Genomic DNA, 21,211 nt, shown 5'->3' on the forward strand with positions numbered 1-21,211 from the left:
TAAAGCAAAGGCTGTCTCCTCTGCGATGCCTTTCTTAATTTTTTTCTAGACACATGCAGGTCTTAGCTCCTGCTGTATCATGTTCATTACCGTGCTTGGCACTGGTCTCTGTGTGTCTCCCCACCAGACTTAGCCCCGAGTGAGCAGAGGGGCTTGGCTGCTTCAGCCTTGAATCCCTGGTGTTGGCTCGTAATGGCAATAATGGTAAACACACTGTCGTTACAATCATCACTGTGTTCCAGGCCTTGTTCTAAGCAGTTTATCTGAATTATCTAAAATGCTGACCACTTTAGGAAGCAGAGAAAGGGGAACCCTCCTACACTGCTGGTGGGAGTGCAAGCTGGTGCAGCTACTCTGGAAAACAGCATGGAGTTTCCTCAAAAAGTTGAAAATAGAGCTACCCTACGACTTAGCAATTGCACTACTGGGTATTTACCCTAAAGATACAAACGTAGTGATCCAAAGGGGCATGTGCACCCCAATGTTTATAGCAGCAATGTCCACAATAGCCAAAGAACCTAGATGTCCATCAACAGATGAATGGATAAAGGAGATGTGGTATATACACACAATGGAATACTATGCAGCCATCAAAAGAAATGAAATCTTTCCATTTGTAATGATGTGGGTAACTAGAGGATATTATGCTAAATGAAATAAGTCTGAGAAAGACAATTATCATATGATATCTCCAATAGGAGGAATTTGAGAGGCAGGGCGGGGCGTCGTGGGGGGTAGGGAGGGAAAAAATGAAACAAGATGGGATCGGGAGGGAGACAAACCATAAAAGACTCTTAATCTCACAAAACAAACTGAGGATTCCCGGGGGGAGAGGGGTAGGGTTAGGGTGGCTGGGTGATGGACATTGGGAAGGTTATGTGCTATGGTGAGTGCTGTGAAGTGTGTAAGCCTGACGATTCACAGACCTGTACCCCTGGGGCAAATAATACATTCTGTGTTAATCAATCAATAAATAAAAGTGCCAACCACTTTCAAGAAAATTATTTAGTAAGTAAAGACCCAAGTGTTAGATACGGTAAAAACAAACAAACAAACAAAACAAAAACAGAGGTGGCAGGTGGCATGTGATTGGTATGTGGCGAACAGTGTGCCGAGCAGCACTGTAAAATGAACAATTATGTTCATGGTAGTAGATGCTATTTACTGGGACCAGCCCACTCTGGGCTAGAGCTGTATTTCTAAAATCCGGGATCAGCTTTCTAGCAACCTCAAGCAAAGATCAAGCCTGGTTGCTTTGGGCCAGCCGAAGCTTTGTTGTCCATTTTCCTACGTCTCGATTTTCCCGTCAAGACAATGGGACTAATAGTATCATTTCAGAGGGTTGTTGTGGGGGATTCACTAAAATGGTGAACAGTGTCTGGCACCTGGCAGGTGCTCAGTGAATATTTGTTTAACAGTACAGTGTAGCTTTGTAAGATGCTTGGCACATACAAACTTGTTGACACAATAACAACAACAACGGCTAGTATTAATCCTTCACTATGTGCCAAGTAGCCTTCTCAGAGCTTCACGTGGATTTATGTAGGAAGTAATGTCGTCACTTACATTTGACAAGTGAAAAAACTGGGATCAGAATGGTGACCTATCTTACCCAACGTAGCAGAGTTTGAAAGCAAGTTCTGTAATGCAAAGCCTTGATGGCTTTCTCCTGCGTCTTAGTTTGCCCGTCTGCAAAATGCTGAGTGTAAATCATGTTCTATATGTGACTTGGAGGTCAGCCCTTATGTAACAAGTGATGCCGAATCTGTCCTCGTTTGCATAATTTGGGAGGAAGTTGTTCCAGCTGGTGAACAAGCAAACAGCATTGTCTGTGTTACCCTGGAGCGCCAGCTCGCTTGAATGACGGAAGCCAGCTTGCCTGTTTCCAACCGTAGGCAGTAGCTCACACGGAGTGATCCAACTATTGCTAGAGCAGCTAAACCATGCCTTGGAGGAGGGGACCCGTTTTACCTTTATTCTAAAAAATATTCCTGACAAACCTGCCTGTGAGCCAGAGTGTTAATTTCACTCCGAGTGCATGATACTTTGTAGCTTCATTAACTACAGTAGTTCATGCTTTAGAACAGGGGAGGAGGCACCGGGAAATCCTCCTTCCTGGCTTCACAGCTCCCAATGCAGTGGGATGTGATTGAATTCACAACGCTTTCTCATGTGCGATTTTAAGGAATCTTCGAGATCAACTACTTCTGAGTGGTTTTGTTGTTTTTTTTTTTGTTTGTTTGTTTGTTTTAAGCAGTGGGAACCTGCTGGAAAAGGAGATTTCACACCTAACTCCCTGTGTATGAAGTCGGTAAAGACTTGGGAGGGCGTCCTTGCCTGTCAGCCCCTCCTTTACTGGGTCTTTCATCCTTAGCATCAGGGGCCCTCTTACTGGGCCCTGAGACAAGTGTCTGAGATTACCCTGGGGCCACCCACTCAAGTCCCAGTTCTCAAGCTCCAGGCGGGCCCCAGCCCCCAAGGTGTGCAGTCCATCTGGGCACAGGGGCGGCCTCTGGGAAGCTGGGTCTTTCCACATTGCTTCTGGTACATTGTTTCATTCCATTACAATTAATTTACAAAGGAAGCTAATCAAAGGTAGGGAGTGCTTAAAGTAGCAACCATTTTAGTAAGCAGTGACATCTTCTCTATTCTCCTTTTGGGTTTATGAAAAAGGCTGTTAAACATATGTTCTTAACCCACCTCCAAGTTGCTGAGACATTCTGTGCCGCGTTGCCAAGTTCTGTACATTACAGTGACTCCTTCTTCTCCCTAATGCATTGCTAAAAATAAGAAAACTCATGCAGAAGCATATGTTGTAGTTTGCCTTTGATTTGGGCACAGATCATCCAAGTGTGGAAACAAAATTGGTTGCTCCCTCCTCCTGATGCACAGATCGGCACATCTGCACTGTACTTAGTGGGGGCAGTTATAACTCCCGTTTTATAAGGCTTGGCAATTTCACGAAGACACTTAATACCCAATATTTCATGTGATGATTATGGGAGACATACAAGGGCCACCACAGTGGGTGGCTTCACTTATACCCATTTCACAGTTGAGAAAGAAACCCAAATGTGAGGCTCCTGTTCCACAGATTTCAAATGAGGTTTTCAACTCCAGAACTCCTCCTGCTCTTGAGCTGACCATCTCCCTCTTGTTTTTAGACAGAAATGGAATATTAGCAGTTTCGTTGTTATTGCCAAGCTCCCCCTTGGGACTGCGAGTGATAATACAGCCACTATCCCCCTTGTTCATCTTTTGGAGGCACTTACCCTCTGGCTGCAGAATTGCAAATGTGAAGTGTCAGTCCCGAATTCTCTTGAGAGATTGGGGGTTTGCACTGGGCATCTCCCCTTTGCCCTGCAGGTTCTGCCTCCGCCTTGCTTTGTGCCTGGGGAGGCTGACTGCCATAATCCCCATAACATCTTGTTCCCTAGAGCCTTCTGATTCCTTTGTCCCGTGGGAACATTGGCAGGAGGACGAGTAAAGTTGGAGAGTTTATTCTCCATCTCCCTCACTGGGGGATCACCACAGGCTGACTGTTTCTCTCCACTGCAGGTCACAGTCCTGTAGGATGGCCCTCTCCACCCAGCCTTTTTTTTTTTTTTTTTTTTTTTTTTTTTTAAAGATTTAATGTATTTATTTGAGAGAGAGAGGGAGACAAGGAGGCAGAGGGAGAGGGAGAAGCAGACTCCCCGCCAAGCAGGGAGCCCGATGGGGGCTCAATCCCAGCACTCCAGGATCATAACCTGAGCTGAAAGCAGATGCTTAACCGACTGAACCACCCAGGCATCCCTAAGCCTCTCTGACTTTTGGTTCTAGCAACCTCTCTTTCTGCCTTCCTTCAGGCCTATGGGGTGCTAACGACTATCCAGTAAAAGGTCCCCATGGTTCCTAGACATGCAGTACTGCAACATCCCCTGTGGCTAACCCTAAAACTCCCCCGCATCTTTGCCAATAGTCCCTTAATCGAGTTTTTCTAAAGCTATGCGGTTGAGGACATTACCTCTGACTTTCCCGGGCCCTGACTGATGGAAGTGTCTTCCATCACATGTTGTCCAATTCTAATGCCTTTCCTTTTGAGTCTTCCGGGTAGTGAGGACTTACTGGAAAAGGTCCTCTGCATTGCCTTGTAGACAGTTCCCTTTCTCTAACTTTCAAATATACCCTTAGCAGGAGCTAGGGATGAAGATTATGTACATGCACCTGGGATTCTCAAATTTTATGTAGGTCAGAATCACCTGGGGAGCTTGTCAGAATTGCCCATTCCTGGGCACCTGGCGCCAAAGAGGCTGATTCTGGAGACCAGGTGTGGGGCTCAGTTATCGTCAGGGTTAACAAATGCTCAGATGAATGTGACATAGGTAGAGCCTGGACCATGTTTGAGAAACAACCTCGTCAGGCCAACAGACTGCGTCTATGTCAGACTCCGTAATGGGATTCATATCTTCCAGTTCGATGAGATTCTGCATGCATGTATGCTCCTGTGTGTTTAACAAGGGAAATTTTGTTGAAAAGAACCATTAAGCAAGACAGTGCTCTCTGTCTTTTCCCTTAATAAAACTGGTCGATGATGGTAATTTCTCAGTAGGCTTTTGTGTTTTGATGAATCTCTTTATCTTCGAACGGTTTTCTGCCTCTCCCTCCACCCATCCATTCATCCACTCATTTGTGAAACATTTATTAAGCATCTACCCTGTCACAGGCACTTTGTTAGGTACTGGAAATACCAAGCCTTCCTCGTCCCTAAGCTGCCCACAAGTAGCTGGAAGCAGACATGTGTTTTGCGCCACCTGTGACAAATAGGATTTTATTTATTCACTCAACAGAGCTGCATCAAGCACCCAGTATCAGCCAGGGTTGTTCTAGGCACTGGGGCTCTATAGTGAATGAAACCATCCAATAGCCCTGCACTGGTGGAGCTCCAATTCTTGCATGAATTCTCTAGTGCTAGACAGTATGGGGAGAAGCAAAGGACGGGACTTTTACCGGCACCTGTGAGAGGCTGGTGGGCATTACGAAGCTGGAACATTATTGGACTGACCCCCATCCGGCAACACCCACATCACTGTGCCATGCCCAGCAGCGTGCAAGGCTAGATTTTCACTGAATGCCCCCGAAGACGGTCGTTGTAAATCTGGGAGAATGGATAAGTGAATCCCAGGGCTGGGAGCAGAAAGGGCTCACGCATGAGTTGCATAGCTCAAGACGGCAGTGTTTGGGAGTCCGTTCTGGTATAGCGGTCAGTTTGGAGAAAATATTTAAGAGAAGCATCGGATGGGTTGGGTGTACGGGGAACACAGGACGGTGAAGCCATAACGTACGAGGAGCAGCTTTTGGGAGGTGCTGAGGTCATAAGAGTGGTGACCTCAGGACATGAGAGCCCTTATAAAAGAGACCCCAGGCACATCCCTCCCTGCTTCTGCCATGGGAAGACAAGCAGCGAAAAGAAGGCTGTCGATGAACTGGAAAGTGGGTCCCACTGGACTCCAGCATCTGCCACCACTTTGATCTTGGACTTTCCCAGTGTCTGGAGCGGTGAGAAATAAACTTCTGTTGTTTATCGGCCGCTCGGTCTGTGATATTTGTGATAGCAGCCCACACAGACTAAGACTGGCCTTTGTCATCAGACTTGAGTTCACATCCCACCTTTGCTACATTCTGGCTCTGTGACCCAAGGCAAGGATATCGCCGCAGTGTCCACCACTCCTTATGATGATGACAATGTCACCTGACGGAGAGCAGCTGTGAGGGTTCAAGGAGATCCTGTGGATCAAGCACTTAGCATAGCACTGAGGACTCCTTGTCACCAAGTCTGTGTAGCTGTGGTAGAGGGAGTCAGTGGGAGGAGAGAGAACCACCTGCTTATGTGGAAGATTCCTTTTAGGGCAACCTCAAGACGAAGGCCACAAGAGTCCCTTTGTCCTTATCAGCTGCCACATGTTCCATTCTGTGACAGCCAGGGAGAGACAGAAGCATCGAGACCTGTAAATCAGGATGACAGAACAGGCCCTAAAGGAAGGCACTATCGTTAGGATTAGGGTTTCTGAAAAGAGGCCTGTGAGCTGGGCCGGGGTGGGGTGCTGAGCCCGGGAGGATTTAGGTAGAGGCTTTCAGCTTTCCAGCTCTGAAGGGTGGGCTCCACCTACAGTCCTGGGATGAGGCAGAGCCCCCCAGGCACCATTACACATGAAATCATCGTTAATAAATACCTATGCACCAGCTGATTTCAGAGCAATTACATCATTGTCTTGGGGAGTGCCACCCAAGTATTTTCTAAAAGACCTGTAAGTGATTGTAACGTGAAACCAGGCATTGAGAGCTTCCGGGGTAGAACCTTTGGGTGGAACGAAGCTGTACTGTTTGATAGGAGAGGCAGAGTGTTGGGATGGGCTGGACATGAGAGAGGAATCCATGGGGTCTCTGGAGACTGGGTCTCTAAGTTCCTTGAAACTGAGACATGTCATTTTTGATTTCCAAAGAATGTATCTCTGAATTTATTCAGCATCATTGGAAAGGTGATGCACTCTGGGATAAATTTCTTTTCTGTCAAATATTAGTAGCGTGGCAATTTGTAAGATAATTTGCTTCTATCAAAACTTACTTTCCAGGTAAGAGATAATACCTTTCTTAATATAGAAGTTTAAAAGAAATTAATAAAGGTTTACATGTTCTTGATTTATTAGTGCATAAGGCATTGAAATTATGAAACTCTGTCCTCTTAGGTGATCTATATTATAATAGCTTCTGACAAAAATGCTTATCTATTCTTAGGACTTTTTTGCTTCTTCTTTTCTTGTTTATTTTCCTGCTAAAACATTTAGCCTTATCATCAATCATAAAATAATCCCCTTGTTCATTTATCCAACAAATGTTTACTAGTAAACAAAGTTTTTTGTTGGTTGGTTGGTTTGTGTGTAATATATTTAGCGTGCGCATAGAATTTTACTGGCTTTTGAAAAAATCACGTCCTTCTTTTGTTCCTTTGGGATATGCTTCCTGGAGGGGTCTGAAATAAGGTTGGAAAAATTATATCCAATTCTTCCTTAATAATCCTTTAAGTATCTTCTGCTGTGCATTTCAGAACGGTGCCACTGATAATGAACTTGAATTGTATAAGAATCTAGCAGTTATGTTCTTGAAATATGTTCGTGCCAATGCCAGTGGCCAGGGGGCCACTGATTTATTCCACTTGGACCAGAATTTCTGATTCCTGGTTTCTTTCCATCCACTCCTGCTAATTGTTTCAGTAAGTAATTTTCCAGTGTGGAAGCAATAGATCATTGATCATCTAAGTAGAGCATAGACAGTTGGGAGGTAGATACATTTAAACATGGTGGCAGTCTTCACCCTGCTTCACCCCATTTTGCACTGTTCACTTTCATTTCCCACCAAATACAGAGGCTTTCCACTGAGGGGTTGGGAGTTGGACCACAACTGCTCCCTTTGAGTGTGCATGGGCGCACAAGCACACATACGCAGATGTGTGCACACACGCACTTTTCTTTTCTCTCTTCCAGGGACTTGTATGTCCCCTTAACTGCTCACTTGGCTTATCAGCCCATTTAGGTGTTGTTAAAATTTTATCACTGTTGAGCATCATTAAGGGATAATGGAAGCTGGTCAGAGGACACGGAGTGTTGAGCAAACAGACCAGCCAGTTAAAGATGTCCGTCGGTGGGTGTTTTGATCTGTTTTTTCAAGGTAGCCATGGAAGGGAAGAGAGAGCTTTTTTCTTTTTTCTTGTAGAGAAGATGAACCAAAAAGTGTAGTGTATATTCATCTTAAAGGTCACATGTATAAGTAGAAAGATTCTTGAGGACATTATCATATTATTACAAGATAATCTCCTACACATACCATGCATGTTGGCACTCTGAAAGCAAAATGATATTTTTGTCTGGGCTCTTCAGTCTTGATAGAAAGAAAAAAAAAAAAAACAGGAACTTAGATGTATTTTCTTCAAGGCAAGGTCTGTGAAAATCCTTTTATGGAGCTTGTGTGCCAAAGCGTGCTGTGTGAAGTCAGCTGGAGGTCATTACCGTTTTTATTAGGTGATTATATTATAACTATGAGTTGGGCCTCAATCATAAGCATATCCTTTATGTGTGTTTCTGAACATTCTGTCTCCAAAGTGCTAAATTCCACATTGGAATATTGATTGTCTGATGCCTGAGTTACAGCCTTCCTCAAATCTTGAATTAGGCCTCAGGGTCCATGTGTCTTTCTGGAGATAAGTCCTTCTTGTAAGTGGGAGATGTGAGGTCTTAAACAGTGGGCCCCACAAGGTGGGAAACCAAAGGCACATTCAAGTACCATTTTCCCCCAGGTGAATCGGGAGGTATTAAACACACCATTTTATGGCATATATAAAGAAATTGTCATAATTTGTAAGTGTCCCTGAATTTCCTCTCGGGTAAAGCAAACATTAATGTATTCCTGCAAATGTTTATTATTTTCATGCAAATCTAACTGCATAGTTTTTCTTCCATTCTTTAGATTTTTTTCTCCCACTTAACCACAGGCTTCTAAATTTTCAAATTCTATAAATAGCCCTGATTTTTAAAGTGTCACCATATTATTTTTAGATTGTTCAAACACACCTTAATCAGGACTTCTCAGTTTCAGTACCTTTGAGATTGTGTGCCTTGCAGGAGGGCTAGCTGCATCCCTGGCTTCTACCTGATAGGCTCCTGAAGCCACCAATTGTAGCATCCTCTAATGTCTTCAGTTGTTATCCCCCGTGGGGGGTCAAAGAGACCCTGATTGAGAATCACTGCCTTCACATGTGTTCAGTCAAGGTCCTTCAGCATTCTAAATACAGAGTGAAGCGAGTCTCATAGTGTTTAAACCAAGAGGCAACGGCAAATGTCAGTGTGACAAATGCTTGTTCACGTAATGACTTCCCCTCTAGGATGTCAGGGGAAGGCAGGGCTGCTAGGTGTTTGCATCCCTGTGACGTGGGACTGCTAGCCCGCTCAGGGGCCCCCAGTAAGTGTTTGTTAGATACAAAAGAGAAACCAACTACCTGTCACTAAATGTGTATTCAGCTTCCATAAATGTATGCTTTTATGTATTTATGTATGTGTGTTTGTAAGTATTATGTACGTATGTATGTTTTCCCATAAAAATACTTACCTGAGAATCTTTGTTACATTCTTTTCTACTTCCGCATCTCAACAGTGGGCACGTAGCTGAGCTTTCAGTAGGCGGAGGTCGGCTGGCTTCCTGGATGTAAAGCGTGTATCGAAATGGTGAACTGACAGGACATCACGGGCCCACGCCGTCACAGATGCATTTTTGGGGTGATGACAGCATCTGCTTTTGGTCGTGGGATCCTCCCCCATCGGGCACCCCGAAAGGCCTGCTTAGGGTTGCCTCCTTTGAAGTTCACATTGGATATACGGGGGGGTCCAGGTTTAGGGAGGCATGTTGGGTCTTTTTGAAGCCACACTGGCAAGAGGGAGAATGTTCTGGTTCATTGAGGGGATGAACGATTCTACTTTATATTTCCCCAGGCTTCGCAGTTGCTACCCAGTTGTGTGGCCACTTCTCGTTCCCAGAGCTCGCCTGGCCGCCCTGCCAGGGCTGTGACTGGTCTTGCTGTGATGGCTCTTTTCTCTAGGCTTGCATTGAAAGTCATAAAAAAAAGTCTGAGGAGAGCAGCCCTTCCCAAGATTTACGCTGAAAGAGCACAAAAGTTGAGTGTTCTTGGAAGGTTTTCGAAGTCACTTTTAAAAACTTTTAGATTTAAATTCATTCTCCAGGCTTTGACCACCACAATAGTGTGAATTTTAAAAGGACTGTAAAAAACATTTACAAGGTACAGTGGATTTCTAGGTCAGGATTCAAAGCTCTGGGAGGAAAGTGGAATTAAAAGGCAGTTCTGTTAAAGTCGCGAAGGACGGCGGAAATGACCTGGTTCAACCTTCTCGGTTTACAGATGAGGAAACTGGAAATCACTGGGAGACTTGTCCAAGGTCAGAGGTTTCCCCTCCCCCCCCTTATCTTTTGAATCTCTCTTTCTGTCTCTCTCATTCTCCACCCCCCTCCCAATAAAATTAGACCCAGAGTTACAAGCACAGATCAACAACGGTTTTCCCAGACCACAAAAACATTGGACCTAGCTATGGTAACTTAAGAATAGTCAAATGCCACTAGTTTCTTTTACTTTATGAGTAAACAGAAATCCAGAGAAGGGTTATTGTGCTATAGAAGTTTTTTGGTTTGTTGTTTTTTTTTTTTTAAAGATTTTATTTATTTATCAGAGAGAGATCACAAGTAGGCAGAAAGGCAGGCAGAGAGAGGAAGGGAAGCAGGCTCCCTGCTGAGCAGAGAGCCCGAAGCAGGGCTCTATCCCAGGACCCTGAGATCATGACCTGAGCCGAAGGCAGAGGCTTTAACCCAATGAGCCACCCAGGCGCCCCAGTTTTTTTTGTTTTTGTTTTTGTTTTTAAAGCCAGTGTCCAGCACATTGGCAGCTTGGATCCCGGTGTTCTTTTTGTTCTGTTATCCTTTTACTAAAGCCTGCAACTTCCTTGTGATTCGACTGTGCACTCTCCCCGTGGTCATCGTTCCTGCATTCGTGAGCTAATACTTCCTGGGCACCAGCTGCATGCTGGGTGACAGGACATGGTGTCTGCCCTCTGCAGCGCCCATTGTGGGAAGCGCGAACAGAAACAAGCAGATGGTGCGAGCTGATTGTAGCCTTGGAGGTAAGAAGTTGGTGCTTTGGGGCGGGGGAGGGGGGTGCTAGCTGTGCGTCATTGAGGTGACACCAGGGAACGTGAGAGTCATTGGTCATTGAAGGTGGAATGTTGTTCCTCACAAGGGCTGAGAGGAAACGCTGAGCCAGGGAGAACACCTGGGAAGCGGGGTCAGCGTCGTGCCACGGACGAACACAGGCCTTGATTCAAGAGCCGGCTCTCTCAGCTGGACGGCCTTCTTAGAAGGCTCAGAGCAGAGCCTTGATTTCATCCAAAGCCCAAACCCAGAGCCCAGGCGTGGCACCTGTGCCATCTCTGGGGGCACAGGACCGTCCTGAGGGTCCAGTGGGCTGAGAACAGTCGATACAGGGGACTGTACATTGTGCAGTGGTGGTTCTGTAAAGGAGTTTTCCTGTGTTCACTTTGCAGCCCACTCATGGGGACGTACGTGTGTGTCACTCATGTCTCCTATGTGCTAGTCTTCTTCTCATGGTGGATGAGTAAACTATGAAAAAGGAAGATGTTTACTAAGAATATTAAGCACGTGGTGTGTGTGGGGGGGGGTGCCTGGGTGGCTCAGTCCTTAAGCATCTGCCTTCGGCTCAGGTCATAATCCCAGGGTCCTGGGATCAAGTCCCCTGTTGCGCTTTTTGCTCAGCAGGAAGCCTGCTTCTTCCTCTCCCTCTGGCTCTCTCCCTGCTCGTGCTCTGTCTCTGACAAATAAATAAATAAAATATTTTTTAAAAAATGAACATTAAACACTTGGGCATATAGAGGGAAAAAAGTATTTTTCTGGCTTTTTGTTTTCCTTTCTTTAAATAATCCCTTGAATTTATTTCGTTTCGGTATTATGTGGGCACCAACTCCAGAGGGAGGGTTGGATCTCCTCCTTGTCCCTCCCTCATCCCGTGCCTTGTTGGGTTTTTACTCCAGCGGATGAAGCTCTGTCTCTGTGCCAACCATTGTGATAAATCCTTACAGCGATCCTGGCAGGGATGAGAAAAGTCAGGGCCTTCAAGAGATTGTCTGACTTGCTGCCAGCAAGGGGAGGAGGCAGGAGGGGACCCCAGGTCTGTGGAGCTCCCACAGCCAAGCTTTAACCATTGAGCAAGACCACTTCAATTTGAGTTAATTCTTTTGAGCCTTCTCTGACACCCCAATGGCACAGAGGTAATATTTACTTTCCTAGAGTCATAAGCGACATCTTCCTGTCCCCCACCCATGTGGAACCTTTCTCTTGGTGTGTTTCCAGTATAACCCTTTTGCTAGACCTGTGAGAAGCAAAAGCGCCTCTGGGGTAAGTTTGCCCAGGTTCGGTAAGGCAGGCAAATGCGTGGCATGATCCTTCGACTGGAACTTCCATGGTCTCTGTAGGTAGGTGCCTCTTGGGATGCATTTGCTGTTTCACTGATGTGATTTTCACTGCAGTCTGCTGAGGTGGATGTTACTGGCTTCAGTGTCTAGAGGAAGAGATGGAAACACGCGAACACGAGACTGATGCGAGTTGTAGAGTCTTTGGGTCACAGGCACCCAACCCCGGCAGCTCTCTGGAAATTCGTGTTGCTGATGTCCCCTAGTGAGGAAGGCACCTAGTTCTGATTGGAAACTGTCTTTCAGACTCTCAGGCTCTTGCTTTTTTCCAGAGTCCCACTTTGTGACCTTTCTGTTGTCATTTTACGTTCCTGGGTTCCATTCTTCCCATCTCTTTCCCCTTTTTCTCTTTCCTGTTCACAGTAACAGGGGAGTTAAGAACGCAGATGCTGGAGCCCACAGCCTGGTCGCAGGTCTGTTGCTCCCCAGCTGTGTGAGGTTGGACAGGTGCCATAGTCCTGCTCAGCCTCGGTTGTCTGTCTTTGAGGCAGGATAGTAACAATACCAACGCTTGGAGATTCTTGTAAAGATTAAATGAGTTAATTTAGGTAGGTCTCATGCTTAGAGCAGTATCTGATTTATGATAAGCCTTTTCTGTATGTATTAGCTACCATAATTATGAGCTGTTATTATTTACTTCTCAAACATTTGGTAAGCCACTGCCGTGTGCCCAACACTGTGCTAGCTAATGGGGTGGATTCCTGGTGTCCCTTTCGGCTCTGATGCTCAGTGATGGATATAAACAACCAGACCCTCCATCAGTGGGGGAAAGCACTGGATGGTTAGCTGCAGGGGACTTTCTGACTGTCTGCTTACAAATCGTTCTGTGCAAAATGAAAAATGCATTTAGCTGTGACTTTCTTTCACCCATCTTGTTCACGTAGGTGGATTGTATTTTACTACCTAATTAAGAGTAATGGGAAAAAATGGAAGGAAACACATTTGGAGCTTATGTGTGGGTTGAAATTTCTTGAGATGGGAAACAAATTCATAAACAGCAGAGACAATAGCGCTACTTAAATGAGAACCTCTGTGGATATCAGGCAATGGAGTAATGCCGTTTTGCTGTTTAGGGCAGGGAGGGGGGGAAGCTTGAACATATTTGCACATATTTGCACATAGCATCCTTGGAGAAAATTGGTCTTGCAAAGAGCAGGATGCATTTGGATATGAAAATTATATGCAGACCACTGTATTAGCATAGTCCTATCTTTCTGTACACCTTTCCACTGCCGCACATATCAGAGATAAATTCCCCGACCTCACACAAACCAGATCAAAAGGGAATAAACTGGAGAGGCTTAGTATATTTCTTTTGGAGCTAGCATGTTTAATACCAGTTTCTCCTTGACTGCATTTTGTAGTATTTGGTCATTCATGCTGGAAGGAACCTGACCTTCAGGGCCAGAGTCTGAACTCCTGCCCTTTTAGTTATAAAGTCCTGGACAACGAGGGGAAAGTAATTGTATCCTCCGTGTACCCAAAGCCTGGTGCCGTGGGAAGTACATGGACCTTACAGTCAAAGTCTCATCTGACACATCGCCCCTCCTCTCTACTCAGCTGCTCAGAACCAGTTTCCTTGTCTGCGAAGCGAGGACCTGCATGCCCTGTGTTGTCAGGCTGTTGTGGGGTTAATAGTGTATCGTGTATTTGGTGGGAATGTAGCACTCCCTTTTCATTATAACCCTGGAGCCTTTTAAGACCTGTTTTCCTATTGTGATACATAGACTATGTCCAAAGAGTTCATGACCCCTATGGGGACAATTAATGAGTAATAATAAACACAAAAGGAAAACCCAGGTAGCTACTCTTCAGGCCCCAAAATAGAATGTTGTGGGTCTCTGGAATCTTCCAAAGGGCTCCTCGTTGACAGTGTCTGCCCTCTCCCCTTCCCAGGTAGCTACCAGCCTGAATTTCATGTTGATCATGTTCTGGATGCCTTTCATTTTGCCTGCTTTTGAACTTTATATAAATGGAATCAGATTGGAGCACCTGGGTGGCTCAGTCGTTAAGCATCTGCCTTCGGCTCAGGTCATGATCTCAGAGTCGTGGGATCGAGGCTCGTGTTGGGCTCCCTGCTCAATGGGGAGCTTGCTTCTCCCTCTTCCACTCTCTCTCTCAAATAAATAAATAAAATCTTTTAAAAAATGGAAACAGATCATACAATATTCTCGTGCTTTTGGTACTCATTGTATTTTTAATTTTTAAGTTTGCTTGATATTGATGCTCATACATATGGTTAACTTTCTCTGCTGTGTCGTGTTCTGTTCTAAGAGCATCCCATTATCTCCTCAAGTTACGGTAGGCATTTGGCTGGTGTCTCCTCTTTTGCTCTTACGGAATATGTTGCTATAAATATTCTTCTACCCCTTTGATTCTTAAGCTGAAAAGGTCTTTATAGACAATGTAGTCTGATACCTTGTCGCTGCCTAGTTGTTTTGTGTAAAAGGCAGCTGAGGCCCGAGAGGGCCAGCAGATTCCCAGGGTTTCCCAGTTAGGAAACGGCAGCGTAGGGCCAGTAACCATGGTCTCTTGCCCCAGTTTGGCTCATTGCTGTGATGAGACCACACATCTGATGGCTTGTCTTTTTATTTTAAACAACTTCCCATGCTACTGGTAACTATAATCTTGGAGTGTTTATTTGGGCTAGCTCTTCATCACTCTTCTAGAAACATACTTGGCATTTAGTGTTGAGGTGATTTCTCCCCATCTCCAAAGCTGGGGCAGTGCTGGCTTCTCTGGGGCCCCGTCCCATTAATGCTGGCCCTGGGCACACCCCATGGCTATGGGCCTGCCGGGAAGCTTCTCCTTCTTCAGCAGTGGGAACCTCTGAGACGTGTTTCAATCAGGAAAGGAATCAAAATAGACCCAAAATGGCCGGGGGGAAAAAACTGCTGAGGAAAGAAGATCTGAATCCTTACGAGGCACTTTCTTAGGAAATGTCCTTTTACTATAAATAGGAATGGATATTCAATTTTAGGCCCCCCTTAAAAAAAAAAAAAAGCCTCTCAAGGACTGAAATTAGATTTGAGGCTGATGGGATGAATATAGGATGGGGTGATTCTGTGCTGTGCTAAGACACGTCTGAAAGTTTAGAGCAGCTGGTGCAATGGAACAGCTGAGCCACAGACAAGTAGCAGCTGATTTTAGCACTTCTTTCTAGATGCCCTGGTTTGTTAACTCTGGCGTTTGGCTCACTTGTAAGCTCTCTTCTGGAAGCCCCTCAGCATCTCAGCATCTCCTCCAGCTCTGCCACCGAGGAGACGGGCACCTGTGGGCCACTTGTTCGTTCCTCTTTCAGGTCCCAGTGTCCTGCGTCCTAACATGGTGGCAGTAGGTCATGTTTATGAAGAGCTTATACTGGGCCGGGCACTGTGCCATGGTCATGGGTCATCTCATTTCATTTCCGCAACACCGCCATGAGGGGAGAACTGTTATGACCCCCATTTTGTGCAGAAATTGCACGCAGAAAATCGAGGTACGGTTAGCCCACCAATCCCCGTGAAATGGGGGATTTGGAATCTTGTTCTGGGAGAGAACTGTCTGGGCCTCCCTCCTTCATCTTTTGATTTGGGAGCTGTTGTATGTTACAGGCACCCCCATTTCTAGACACCCCCTCTACCAGTGACCCTGGCCGTCCCATCATCTGTCAGCCTTGGAGCCACAGGGGAGATTGTGGCCGGGATTCTGAATTCTTGATGGGCATTTTTCTGGAGGGAGTATCCAAGGTTTTTGTCGCCTCGAAGGGGTGTGCCACCTCCGAAAGTTTCAGAACCGCTGACTTTGATCTTAAAGTCGCTAAGACGACAAACCGATGCAACCGGCCATTTGAAGAGAAGGAAATAGATCCAATCGGCTTATGAATGAATAAGCGTTCAAAGGCTCATATTGATTGGTTTTTAATGATCTGGCCAAATATTTTGAAGTCCTGAAATTGCACTGGAAATTCACTGTGTGGAATTTACTGAAGAAACAAAAAGCAGTAACCTATCTCGTGAATTACACAGTATTCAATCCAAATATTTCACCACAGTGTCTTTGCACGGAAAGGTCTCAAAGGAATTGAAAACAGCTTCTCGTATCACTTATTCAGAGATGGTGACAGACACTAGCAGGAAAAGATGAAGGAAAAGGAATTTGGTGTGCTGTAGTTGATGTCATTGAGGAGGTACAGGCGTAACCCCCTCTTAGTAAATTGCAACAGGTGTTAGTTGTTGAATGTTCATGGGAATAAATGTGGACAGTAAATTTACATTTATTGAGCACATACGGCATCAGGCTCTCTTTTAGGGACTCCACCTAGATTAAGTAATATAATGATCAGAATTGCTGTTTAAAGTAGATGGAGAGCTGCCCTTTGTATCTCTGTTGTCTCATCTGTAAAATGGACAGAGTTGAAGGAAAGTATGAGAGCCAGTCTAGAAAATGTCCAATTAATTCTGACAGCAGGTCTCTAATATGGAGCAAATTAATGTATTCATGCTTTAGCATGACCTTCATTATAATTGCTTAACTCTGAGACCGTTGCCTCTCTCTGCAAGGTCCAAGGTGAAGGAATCAGACATTGATTAACTGCCTAATATGGGACAAGTGTCTTTACAAATGTTAGTGGTTCTTCAGTACTATCTCACGCATGTATTTATCACGACGCATCTCTGATTATTGTAAAACTACCTGTATGATTTCCTCTTAGCTTGTAAGTTGTTCATTCACCTGTGTATTGCTGACCTTTTGCTTTAGTAACAAGCCACCCCCCAAATTTCAGTAGTTTTCCAAGCTCTCTGCAGCTCTGCTCAGCTTTATTCCAGGAGTCTTTTTGCTTTGGGAACCCAGGCTCGGGGAGCAGCCTCATCGGAGCCACATGGTCCTCCTGCTGGGGGGCTGAAATGCAGGTGTAACCTGAATGAACAACATAAGTGCATTTTAAGTTTCTGCACATTACAGTGGCCAAAGCTAGTCATGTGCCCAAACCTGACAACGGGGCAGGGAATGTTCCTCGTTTCCCTTGAGGAGCTGGCAGTCACAGTGCAAAGGGCACAGATGAATGCCCATCTCATCGGGAGGGACACAGAGAGCTGGGAACCATAGTCTTGGGCACTACCATCTGAGCGTTCCTAGAACTCCGTTTTCGTTCGAGAGAAAAACGAAGCCCGGAGATGCTGCGTACATACTGGATAACATGATGATGTGATCTGAACTCGTTTTTCTGATTCCACGTACGTGCGCTTTCCCCATCTGGTTTCCAGCGTCATTCCTTTCTGCTCTGACACGCATACTCTGTTCCTGTAACACATGGAGTTTTATGTAATTTGCCCGAGCGACGTGTGCAGTCCCATATCGGTGGCTGAGGACACAACGTTAACATGTGCAGTTGCATTTTCCTCTTCCTGTGCCAGTAAGGGCTTATTTCTTTCTGAAAACTCAGGGCATCTGAAAGCAATATTTCTCTGGGGCTGCTTGGGGAGCTCCCACTGACCATTCTGTGCTACCCTCTGTCTCCATGTCGTCCTTGCCCCTCTGCATTTTAGGTGCGTGGGGACTTTTTTCTTCTCCTGACAACACTGGGAGTTTCTGGAAGCAGAGGGAGAGTGGCTGCTTTTTGCTGATGGGTCCCAATGGTGGGTACAGAGGAGGTGCTGTAAATGTACACAGAGATAATGAACACATGAAGCTTGCTTCCATAGGAATGGCACTTGTCATTGTAGGGGCAGTGATCTTCCGTTCCTTGTACATGTCAAGTCAGGTGGGTTTAAATCATTGCAGAACAAAGGGCCTGGGAAATCCGTCCACTATCATGACTTACATGTGTCCCGTCTGCGCATTGTTCTTTCTTTGAAAACTCAGCCATTTTTCTACAATGTGTTTCCAAAGTGATTTTTATCCCTCTGTTTTCAGGGACAAAATAGGCTCCAATTATTCTCTTTAATTAAGTGGTTTTATTTTATTAATTGTTTCTAACTTACAGAATTCCCTGGAGACCCTTTACATGTTTCCAGATGAAGCCGGGAAGAAAAGCACATTAATTATACACACAAACTCCTTTTGGCGAATTAAGCATGATGCACAGTGAACATGAAATGACTCGCCCTCCTGAGCTATCAATCTTGTCATTAGTGATGGCTTGTATCAGTGGTATTGACACGGGCTTATCCAAATTGGATTCTGCAAAGAGTCATTTTAATTTTGCACAAATGTAAGAAGACAGAGTAGTTTGACATTCCATTTTTTTTAACCCTCTCTTTTGCTGAGTGCCTGGAGCTTTTCTGTTTGTAATACTGATTTAATATTTTATAGTGCTCTCGTGTTTGTAAAACACCAAATGTTACCTGAACAAGCCACAGGGCAATCCCTGGAGAGAGCTGAGTTTCACAGGAGAGGAGATGCAGCCTTTGCAGTTAAAGTTTATGCCTCAAATCAATACAGCCAGAAAGGGGCAGAGCCTTTCGAGTTATTAGTATCTTTTTAACATCTCCAAGCAGGGATATGGGTGCGTTGTGCTGAAGCCCCTTTCCTGTCTATGGGCATCTATTAAGGAAATTCTATTAAGGAAATTCAGATGTGTGTATGTTATATTGTCAATTCAATAAGCATTGTTTGAGCACCTGTTATGTTCTAAGATGTGCCGGTGCAAAAGTGCCACATTTTAAAGAAGATTTTATTTATTTATTCATTGGAGAGAGAAGGAGAGAGAGAGAACTAGCACAAGCCTGGGGAGCATAAGGCAGAGGGAGAAGCAGGCTCCCCACTGAGTAGGGTCCCTGATGCAGGACTCGATCCCAGGACCCTGGGATCTTGACCTGAACCAGAGGCAGATGCTTAATCAACTGAGCCACCCAGGCGCCCTGAGAATACCACATTTTTTAAGACATGTACTATGTGCCAGGCACTCTTCACTGGAGGTTGACTCGGTTCATCTTCATAGTGACCCTGTGAGGTAGGGTCCTTATTGTTCCCAAGGTGTCCTTGAGGCACAGGAGATTAATTGCTCTTTGCAGGTTATGCTGCTAGAATGTGGCGGAGTTGGGGTTCACTCTGGGAAGTTGGTGCTGAAAACCAGGCACTTCCCTCTCCAGCTTACTTCTTCCCCAGCCATGGCGTCCTTCTGTTAAGATGGGGATGGCCTCCTGTGGCAGGCGGTCAGAACATCAGAACCCTATCAGAAGTTGCTGTGGTAGCTTAGCTCTATGATGGCGTCCTGGAAGGGGGGGTGACAGTCCCCGCCCCCCCCCAAGCCTGGATACATGGCTCGAGGAGCCTCACTGGCCACCACTGAGCTTTAGTCCCATAAACCACCGTGTTTGAAGAACACATTACATTCCCGAGTCTTCTGTCTCTCCGAAAGGAGCTTCTTGAGACGTGTAGAATATTCTAGAGAAATTGCTCACCTTCTGACCTAAAGAGAGAATCCCTGGGGTTGATGGTCCAGATTTCTCATGACTCAGAAGCCATTCTTGGATTCCCTAGTGTGTACTGGGTGAAGAAGACCCGGTTCCTTGTTGAGGCATTTCATGCGAGTTCTGCAGGGAATTGGCACTGGGCATGTTGACGTGAAGTGTCCTCTTTGAAGGCCAAGTCTTTCCTCCAAATAAAGCGTTGAGATGATTGAGTTTCGCTGCCTTTCAAAAGACCGTGTTGTTCAGCAGTATTCACGGGATGCCTCCTACGTGCTGAATGGTATTCTGGGTCCAAAGGATAGAGCAGTGGACGAAACCAAACCCCCTGGATCTCAAAATGGAGCTTGCATTTCAGCGGAGGCAGACGGGCGATGAATAAAATTAAATGAATCCAACACCAGACGGGGATGAGAGCAGTGGAGAGAAATAAAGTAGGAAGGGGGGCAGCTGCGTGTGACGTTGTAGTTTTAAACAGTGCGCTGGGACAGGGACCTGCGTGTGTGTTTATGGAGGTTTCATTAAAATCGAGTCACCCCTACCACTTCTGCTTAAGACTTAAGATTTGTCTTCATTTTCTGCATAAAGTTCTTAGGCACAAAGCTTCTCATAACTGGGGCCTGTTGACCTCTCCAGACTCATTTCATACCCCTTCCCCCAGAAACCATGCTTCAGTGGCACTGATCTGCTTACACTTTCGGAAAACACTGCGACCCTTTTTGTCTTGGTGCCACTGTGTGTGTGCTGTGTTTTCTGTGGGCAGCACCCTGCCGCTTCAGCTCAGGAAGCTTGTAGGAACTCCTTCGTGAGTACGCCTCTGTCCATCATAGCACCCTTAATATATCTCACATTATATTGGGGTTGTGTGTGTGTGTGGGGGGGTGCCCCTTTTCAGTAGACTGTGGTTTCTTCCTTGAGGAAATGATTTTCTTTTGTCAGTGCTTAATCGACAGAGAAGGAAGGAAAGGACATAGATAAGTAGGTGGGTAAGAAAGGAGGAGGAAAGACAGGAGGATAATCCAGAAGGCAGCTAGGAAGAGAGAGAAGTTGTGGAGGGAGGAAGGAAGGGAGGGAGGAAAAAGGAGGAGGGGGAAGGAAGAACTATCAAGAGTTCTTTGATCAGGCTTGACAAGGTCAGCATTGTGTTTGAGAGACAACCCTCCGGCCATTGTGGGAGAGAGTTGTTGAATCCCAGCACTCATCCACCCCACGTCCCCTTCAGCAGATCCTTTAAAGTTATACTCTTGGGTAAGACCGAGTTTTCCATGGCCCCTAGGACTTAACTCTGCCTACAGAAGAAAAGACAGGGCCGAGGGAGGAGTATGTGTCCACAAACTTTGCTCACCTGCTACGCCAGGCCATGATCAATCATGGCAGTCTGATTGAGAATTCTAATCACAGCTTTGCTGTCCTTCAGACCCCAGCCACTGACCATTGAGTCACTCCTTTTCATGCCTGCCACCCCTCTGTAGTTATGGTCGCTCTTATGCTTGAGTCTATCATTAGCAGACAAAGCATGATGGATTGGCTAGGGTTCCCTTCATTCTTAGAACCTGGGAAATGCTTCTTTTTTCAGACTCTCAGGGCCCGTGTGGGACATCATCATGAATGAAAGAAGAAAGTAATACAATATTGGATGTGCCCTTTTGCTGCCACTGTGTAGAAAGAGAATGATGCATTATGGGCACTGTAAGTATATGGCGTGCGTCCCAGCCCTGCCCCCCAACCCAGTGGCAGCTGATG

This window comes from Martes martes (genome assembly GCF_963455335.1).
Source record: "Martes martes genome assembly, chromosome: 4".
In the NCBI taxonomy this organism is placed as follows: domain Eukaryota; kingdom Metazoa; phylum Chordata; class Mammalia; order Carnivora; family Mustelidae; genus Martes; species Martes martes.